This window comes from Zophobas morio, unplaced genomic scaffold, assembly GCF_036711695.1.
Source record: "Zophobas morio isolate AGI-343-1 ecotype UQ-CSIRO unplaced genomic scaffold, CSIRO_AGI_Zmor_V1 ptg000021l, whole genome shotgun sequence".
NCBI classification, from domain to species: Eukaryota; Metazoa; Arthropoda; class Insecta; order Coleoptera; family Tenebrionidae; genus Zophobas; species Zophobas morio.
In genome coordinates this window covers 11,047,092-11,056,194 of record NW_026972126.1, presented here as the reverse complement: position 1 = coordinate 11,056,194, position 9,103 = coordinate 11,047,092, and the positions used below count along the sequence as shown (strand labels likewise).

Genomic DNA, 9,103 nt, shown 5'->3' with positions numbered 1-9,103 from the left:
CAAATGACCTTTCTGTCCTATTTTTTAAAGAATTTGAAAAAATCAAAAGGATTCCTGAGGTTTTCTGCTTGAAAGAGGGTGAAAGAGTCTTGGAGCGCCTAGTGTTTTTTTTTTTTAATTCCAAAGAATTTTGTCGGTTCTTGGTCTATCTATAATTTATTTGAGAAACTGAATTTATTTGATTTTACCCCTCCCAAAAAATTTATGACGTCATCTCAAAATTTGGCCGATTAAAATACAAGTAAAATAAGCAAAATTTTACGACTTCATTCTTGTGGTTTATCATTTAAGGTTTTTACTTACCGAGCGTAAGCTAAGGAATCGGGCCCATCAGCCCAATTGCCACTTTCATATTTTTTCGACAGGTCATGACCTCTTGAGTAGGAAAAAAGTGGTATTCCGTTTCCGTCTGCACTTCTGTCCGTCTATGTGTCTGTCTGTCTGTCTGTACGTCTGTCTGGTGTTTATATTAATTTTAATTAGACAAGTAATTTCCGAAACTACTGGAACGATTGTTGTCATATTTTGTATGTATATTAGGAATATCATGTAAATGGTTAAATACTAACTAAAATTTGGCTAATCATCCCACCACCAATGGGATGACGTCAACTCTAAGATTTATAATAAAGTGTTTTTAAATTTCATAAAATAAGATACTCCTGCACTTGTGGTGTGTCAAATTTTCATCCTAGAGATTCAGAATTTTTGGAAAGAATTCAAAACTGAATAGCAATATAATATACGATTTTTCTCATGAGTTCGATTGTAAGAATAAATCTCTAAACATTAAAAAACACACAAAAAATAAAATATTCTCTTATTAATAATTTAACTTCCATAGACACTGTCGAGTAATTTTTAATAACACCTGAACGTGCTCGCTGCGCTCGAATTCATAATATTCCTTTTTAAAATAATGAGGTCTCATGAGAACGCCTACGAACGAATTGTCAGTGAAGCTACTTTAGTTTGTTTCATCATAATAATCCTATAGACGTCCCTAAGAAGTTAAGTTATTCTAAAAAAATCAACTGCAAGCGCAGTCAACACACGTTACGTAAGTTGGTGGTGTCTCATCTTTCTTTGATTATTTTATAGGTACGTAGAATTCTTGTATACAAATTGTTTAAAAAAAAAATTAATGAATCAGTTGAAGAAATCTGAGCTGATCGAACCTGACGTGCTATGACCTGACAAACTTTAGGTCACCACTCCGAGTGTGAGAAAAGTACTGTATGAATTCTTTAAAACATTTTTTTTTTCATATCAAAAAAAGTGTCCTGACCATGGCAACTATTAGTTTTCAGAATCTTCTCTCAAACCTAGCTCGTACAGGATTGTGTCTTATTTATGTAAATCTTCCCCAGCTCGGTGAGGATTCCACCGTTTAGACGACTATATCCAATTTTATTCTATTAAATCAAACACGTGTCACTACAGGAGGATTGCAAGTTAAACAATACGCTGATCGCTATGTGTCCCGACTTCATTATTGTGGAAAACACGAACACCAAAATTTATTAAAGCTCGTGACAGTTAAATTGCAAAATATTGTTAGTGGCTAATTTCAACTAACTACATGTGAGGAAAGATCTCTATGCAAATGAATTCTAATTTATTTTATCACTGTCTTTCTGAAACTAGTGCAGTCAACATACGGTTCATTTAAATTTATCCACCCATCATTCTATTATATCATCTTAATAGATTTATAACCCGCTTCCTCCGAAATGTTAATTAATGAGCAATTCATGCTAAATCCGTGGGACCATTATTTCGGATTTTATGATTTTTTTAATGAGAATTAGCAGGTGTGTCTTGAAGTTTATTTTCTTTTTTTGCAGCACTAACATAAATTTGGAGCGCCTACATTATGTTATAGAAACAACAACCAAGCAAAGCAGCAAACAAAAAAGCATAGGAATACAAACAATTTTACCTCTCTGGAAAAATATAGTTTTATAAATAATTGATGAGAGTTGTAAAAACTCACGGAAAGCATTATAATATAACAATTAGAGTAACTGACTACATCTTTCATTTCAATAAAAATGTATTTCATTCTTTTTTGTAGTTATTTTCCACGTGCAGCTGAGACCACATCCACTTTTTTCTGTGCACAACGCAAATAATTTTGTATACAAGCTTCATTGAAATCCTGTACACAATACGTACAACTTGACTAGTTACAGCCAAATATAATAATATACGTCAAGAAAACGGCGTATTGCATTTCCAGACGACTACCCAAAGTATTGTTACGAAATACACCCTTACGCCGCCCCAGTACGACGCCTATGGCGGTCGAGAGCCTTCTGGACGTACGCACGGCGCTGATGGGTGAATCATCGCTGTTGACGGCCGAGAGGCGGGCGCATAAAGACAGATCTGGAGCCGTCTCGAAGCAGCGTCCAGGGGAATCGCGAAGCGGAGTCGCGATGGATGTTCGTGAAGGATCTCGATCAAAGAATATGAGTTTAAATAGAGGCGACCGTAGGTAATGGATTCATTGATCCAGTGAAGACAGTCGAGAGCGCCGGAATAATTTCTGTACATATTCGTCGCAATAGTTAGTGTTGTAATTCGACCTGAAGAAATAAATTTTTTGAGTTTTACCAACGCCCGATTTATTATTCGTCCGTCAATCGTAACACTGGTGTCAGGAGTGGGATTAATTGTGAAATAAATCGGGATTCGAATTTGGTTGGTGCTACTAGGGGAGACCGGAACAAAGTGAACTTTCGAGAAAATTCTCTCCCGCGGTAAGAGTGGAATAACGGAATTAGACTTTCATCACCTGACATTGGCTTCGAGAATTGACATCTGTCAAGGCTCTAGAAGTTTCTAGAAGAAAATTTTATGCCGACTACCACAAGAGCGCAAACAGCCAACATGGAGGAACAACTGACAAAAATGATGAAAATGTTGAGCGAAAATCAAAGAATAATGGAAGAAAGTAGAAAAGAAGATCGAAGAATAATGGAAGAAAATAGAAAAGAAGATCGCAGAATAATGGAAGAAAATCAAAGAATAATGGAAGAAAATTTAAAAGCTATGCAAACTACACTTTTGAACAGCCGAAGCGAAATCCTCCAAGTCGTGCGAAATGAAGTGGACGAGGTGAGAAATGAAATGGAAAACAAGATCAAGGAGCTCGAAGAAAGGTTGCAAACACCACGACCTACAATTGCGACCCCTGCAGAATTCAGTCCGGTGAGAGTTCAACCCCCTATTTTCGATGGGCAGACGTCGTGGACTACTTATAAGAAGCAATTTGAAGCTGCGGCCTTGTCGAATAGCTGGAATGACCAACAGAAAGCGACCGCTTTGGTAGTAGCACTACGAGGTGCGGCCCTGGAGATTCTACAGACATTATCAGAAGAGAACCAGAAGGACTATACCGCTTTGACGACCGCCCTCGAACTCAGATTTGGAGATGAACACCTCCGGCAAGTTTTCGTAGCGCAGCTTAAATCTAGGATTCAGAAGAGTAGTGAATCTCTTCAGGAGTTTGCGGCTGATGTTAAACGTTTGGTACACCTCGCCTATCCTGAAGCTCCGCAAGACTTCCAAGACAGACTGGCAGCAGAAACCTTCGTAAACGGCGTAAGAGATAGTGAGGTAAGAAGAGTCCTGCAAATCTCCGGGTTCAAGAAACCATCCGAGGCGCTGATTCGAGCGTTAGAAGTGGACGCCGCATACAACAGCTCACCTCGTTCCAACGTTAAGATACGAGGCATTGGGGTTGAGGGCGAAGTAAACCCTATTCAAGAGAGTCTCGACAAAATGAGCGAGAACTTTGAGAAACTCGCCCGCGAAATAATTGCCGAAATCAAGACGGGCAGTTCTAGACAACATGGAGGGCGCCTAGAATGTTACAGGTGTGGGCGTCAAGGGCATGTTAGGAGGGATTGCCGTGTTAGATCGCCAGCGCCGATGAGGAGATCGCAGCCGCGACCTCCTCTACATCAGGAGCAGGAAAACTAAAGGCAGTCGGTATCTCGGGGCGCGTACTGGCTGCTAAAAGAGAAGCCCCAACAACTGTAATGGTTAGAAGTATCGCGGGGAGCGTCGACAGTGCGACAATCAGCGGAAAAATCAATGGACGGGAATCGAAGATCATCATCGACACAGGAGCCGAAGTGTCCCTTGCACGCAGATCCAGGTTACAAAATTGCCAAATTAAATCAGTACGTACCGCCACGAATGTGAAGACGGTCACGGGAGAAACAACACCGGTTCTGGGTACAGCGGTGGTGAATGTAGAGCTCGGTCGACTCCGAATAAAGCATGAAGTTCTGGTGGCGGAAATCGCTGACGATTTCATTCTGGGTATGGACCTAATCAGCCGGTATGGTTTAATGATCGACCCAGAACAGAAAATTCTGCGTTTCGGAGCCGAAGAATTTGTGTTGGGACGTCCGAATGTGGAAGCTGCAACGGTCAGACTAGTGGTCTGTCAGACAACGAAGGTAGATGGTAATGCAGAAGTCATCGTCCCCGCCAGAGTAGAGACGAACCCCGGATACAGTTTGGGGATGGTGCAGCCGGCACATGACTCGACCCACAAGCTCCTGATCGCGAGCACCCTAGTCAAAACCGATCGTGACATACCCTTACGTGTGGCAAACGTGTTTCCCAATGCAGTCAATATTAGAAAAGGGGAGATTATCGGAATGTGTGAGCCAGTCGCCCGAGTATTGAACTGCGAGGAAGAAGACGTTGAGAATGAGTCTAAGGAAGGGGATACCAAAGGCTTGGAGGTCAACTGGTGACACGCAACCGATCCGTCAGGCTCCTCGAAGACTACCCCTAGCCAAACAAGAAGAAGCTACAAGACTCGTGGACAACATGTTGAGAGATGGGGTAATTGAAGAATCCAACAGCGCGTGGTCATCTCCAGTAGTCTTGGTTACCAAGAAGGACGGGACTACCCGATTTTGCGTCGATTACAGGAAACTGAACGACGTCACGAAGAAAGACAGTTACCCCCTTCCTCGAATAGACGATACCTTGACGACCTTATCCGGCTCGGCGTGGTTTTCGACCTTGGACTTGAAGAGTGGCTACTGGCAAGTAGGTTTGCACCCGGACGACAAAGAAAAGACTGCGTTCTCCACCGGAAGTGGCCTCTATCACTTCACCGTTATGCCCTTCGGATTATGTAATGCGCCAGCAACATTCGAGCGGCTGATGGAGATGGTGCTGAAAGGATTGACATGGAAGACCTGTCTGGTATACCTCGACGACGTCATGATTATGGGCAAAACGTTTGACGACCATCTGAAGAATCTCGAGGAGGTGCTAGAACGAATGGAGAAGGCTCGTTTGAAACTAAATCCCAAGAAATGCTCGCTCTTCCAGAAAAGAGTCGAATTCCTGGGCCATATCGTGTCGGAGAAAGGAATAGAAACCAACCCGACGAAAGTTCTTGCTATCCGGGATTGGCCCATACCAAGAGACAAGCATGAACTACGAAGCTTCTTGGGACTCTGCACATATTACCGACGATTTGTAGAAGGGTATGCCGACATCGCAGCACCGTTACACCAACTGACGGAGCAGAAGGCGACTTTCAAGTGGAGCAGTACATGTGAGATGGCCTTTAAGAGACTGAAGACGGCTTTGTGCACCAGCCCCATTTTGGCTTACCCCAGGGACAAAGGAATGTTCGTCCTCGATACCGATGCGAGTAACTAGTGAGGGGCCGGATCAAGATTGCCAGTGACCGAATGAAGACCCGTTATGATGTGAAGGCCAACTGTGGCGGATTCCAGGAAGATGACTTAGTGTGGCTGTATAACCCCCGACGGAAGAAGGGACGTTGCCCAAAACTGGCTCCTGACTGGGAAGGTCCATACACTATCGTCACTAGAATAAATGACGTAGTTTATCGGATCCAACGTGGACCAAAGACGAGGATGAAGATCGTTCATCTCGATCGACTAAAACGGTACGAAGGAAACAACGAAGACGCTTCCGATCGGGACGATCGGATTTGAAGAGGGGGGCAGTGTTACGAAATACACCCTTACGCCGCCCCAGTACGACGCCTATGGCGGTCGAGAGCCTTCTGGACGTACGCACGGCGCTGATGGGTGAATCATCGCTGTTGACGGCCGAGAGGCGGGCGCATAAAGACAGATCTGGAGCCGTCTCGAAGCAGCGTCCAGGGGAATCGCGAAGCGGAGTCGCGATGGATGTTCGTGAAGGATCTCGATCAAAGAATATGAGTTTAAATAGAGGCGACCGTAGGTAATGGATTCATTGATCCAGTGAAGACAGTCGAGAGCGCCGGAATAATTTCTGTACATATTCGTCGCAATAGTTAGTGTTGTAATTCGACCTGAAGAAATAAATTTTTTGAGTTTTACCAACGCCCGATTTATTATTCGTCCGTCAATCGTAACAGTATTTATGTAAAACGACACATCTACCGAAGTCTCGTTTCTCCGTCATACTTAAAGTTCGAAATTTGTTTTTACTGAATAAAACCAAAAAGAAAATTACGTACATACAAGCGTACTACATTCGCTTTTCAGAATCAACCCAAGCGTAATCTTTTTAAGCGAAAATACCCTCTTTTAAATGAAAATGTACCGACTACCCTTATCGGCGACAATAACACCTCTCGTACCCTCCCAGTGCTTCTGCTTTTAACATACAACTCATATTCCCCCGTAATCAACGTAAACATCCCCCAACAGCGACTTCTTTTCATAAATTTCAAAATAGGCCCTGCAGTGCCACTTCACATCCTTTTAAAACACATAAAACCCCGCTCCTAGGAAAACGCAAAATTAATTTAATACCACAAAGCACCTGTTTTGCGGGGACTTCGCAATTTTAATTAGCCTCGTCCCGCAGGACTTTTCGCTCGCACCTTTCCCCCATTCGTTAATATTATTTACGATGTGCGAAATATAAAATTCCGCCGCCGCCGTTCCCCATTTCTGCGTGCAGCGGTCCATATGCAGGCCATCAAACGAACTTTAATCGATTTAAGCGCGGTCAGTTCGGTCGATTGGAAATTTTCACTGACGTTTTAACAGCATTAACGTCGGCCTTAATGGCCTTATGTACATGCCGTAGCGGGAAAAAGCACGCTAATACTGACCTCCATCAGACGTAAGTCGATTGCTCTGCCATGGTCTTACGGGATCTGGAAAAAAAAATCAAGTTAAAATTGAGACAATGCCAGATTGTGGAACTTTAAAGGAATTTTCTGTTCAAACTAACTATTACATCTACACGCAAAAACAAGAATATATCGCCATCGGGATAAAGGTGAACTAAACCAACATTTCCTTATCACTACTCCACGTACTGATATAGCAATCGGCTCACCACTAACACTGAAATTGCATAGTTATACCGATACTGAGTCTCGACATTGACATATTTAACAGAACTCACACCAGAAGCAAATTAAAAGTCAATTTTCAGTTTCAAATACGGTCAAAAATTTAGAATTTATTCATTCATCAGTAGAGATCGGATTTCTAGGTTTAATGCTTTTTGTGAAAAATGTAAGCACTTCAAAACCTTTTTATATCTGTAACTATGATACAATTTGGAGTCATTTGACACATTTTTTTTATGCTTAGTTGCTTTTTTTTCAATTTTATGCATATTAAAACTTATATGGTTATTTAATGCTTTTTTCGACAAATATGAGTTTTAATGCATACATATTTTGTTCAAATGCCGGCCTTGTCGGGATGACAAATACTTGTTAGTTAACCGTATCGTATCGTATGCATTTTACCTGGACTTGACCATTGAAGTACACTTACTCAAGACCTTTTCTGTGAATAGGTTCCGGTCGTTTGGGTAATAAAATTTTATTATAGGATTGGAAAAATACTCCATAGATTTTATGACTTTAAGTCCTTACTTCCGTTGATAATGAATTAAAGCTTTTAACCAGATGTTCTTTTTCGGCATTTTGCGGCAAGACCGTTGAAGATTTTCTAGAAAAAAGGTTTATTGTACCCAACTACCTACCTTAAAATTTTTCTAATGGAAACTTTAAAGTAAATGAACCGTTTATTTCACAACCATCAGTCTATCGCATCTGTCGTAGTACAGTGTTATACGTGGTTCTCCCTTGTTACATGTTGAGTTCTTTTTGGTAATATTACTAATATTTTAAAAGAATGCCGAAAGTAAAATCGACGCCGGATGAGTGGATAAGGAATTTTCCAGAATTAAAACTAGAAAACAACAAAATATTCTGCAGAGCTTGTGTGAAAACCGTAAGCCCATTCATTTTTTTTTTATCTATTTTCCTTTGTTAATCCTGTATATGTACGTTGTTTTAGATTCAAAGTGATAAAAAATATAGCGTGACGCAACATGTCAGAGCGACTCTTCATGTAGAAAGGAAGAAAATGTTTGAAGTTTCTAAAATTAAACAGCAGACCATACATGAATCTGTTGCATCTACTTCCACAAAAGATGAGCAGTTTCAGTTTAATTTCGATTTATGTAAAATGATGATCCAGTCCAATATACCTTTAAAAAAATTAGAGAAAGGCCCTCTTCAAGAATTCCTTGAAAAACACTGCAATCGACATATTCCGGTTGAAAGTACTCTCCGAAAAAATGATGTAGGCCCAGTGTTTCAGCAAGTTTACAACGAAATTAAACATCGCATTGGAGATAATTATTTATGGTTCGCTGTCGATGAAACAACCGATAGTTGCGGAAGATACGTGCAAGTTTAATTGTTGGAATCTTAAATGAAAATTTCCCTAGTCGAGGGTATGTAGTAAGTTTGAAAATGTTAGATAAAACAAATGGCAATACGATTACCAGATTTGTAAATGACAGTCTTACGTCACTATTTTTGCCAAATGCCGTACCGCCGAATAAAATTTTATTGATGATCTCGGATGCAGCTCGTTATATGTTGAAAGCAGGGAATAATCTAAAAATATGTACCCCAATTTAATTCACTCTACTTGCATTGCCCACGGTTTAAACAGAGTGGCTGAAGGAATACGTTTGCAGTTTCCTACTGTTAAAAAATTAGTGGCAAATGGTAAAAAGATTTTTGTTAAAGCCCCACTAAGAGTGCAACATTTTAAGGAAAAAT

At 41.0% G+C, this 9,103-nt stretch overlaps 1 long non-coding RNA gene across 1 annotated transcript in view; it reads right to left on the bottom strand.

Annotated features, from left to right (window-relative positions):
* Positions 1 to 7,109: 7,109 nt before the first annotated feature.
* The window catches only part of LOC135133234 (uncharacterized), a 149,666-nt gene continuing 147,672 nt past the window's right edge, over positions 7,110 to 9,103 (bottom strand). Inside the window, exon 3 of the long non-coding RNA XR_010281157.1 lies at positions 7,110 to 7,165. This is a non-coding gene — a long non-coding RNA (uncharacterized LOC135133234). The remainder of the gene's footprint in view (positions 7,166 to 9,103) is intronic.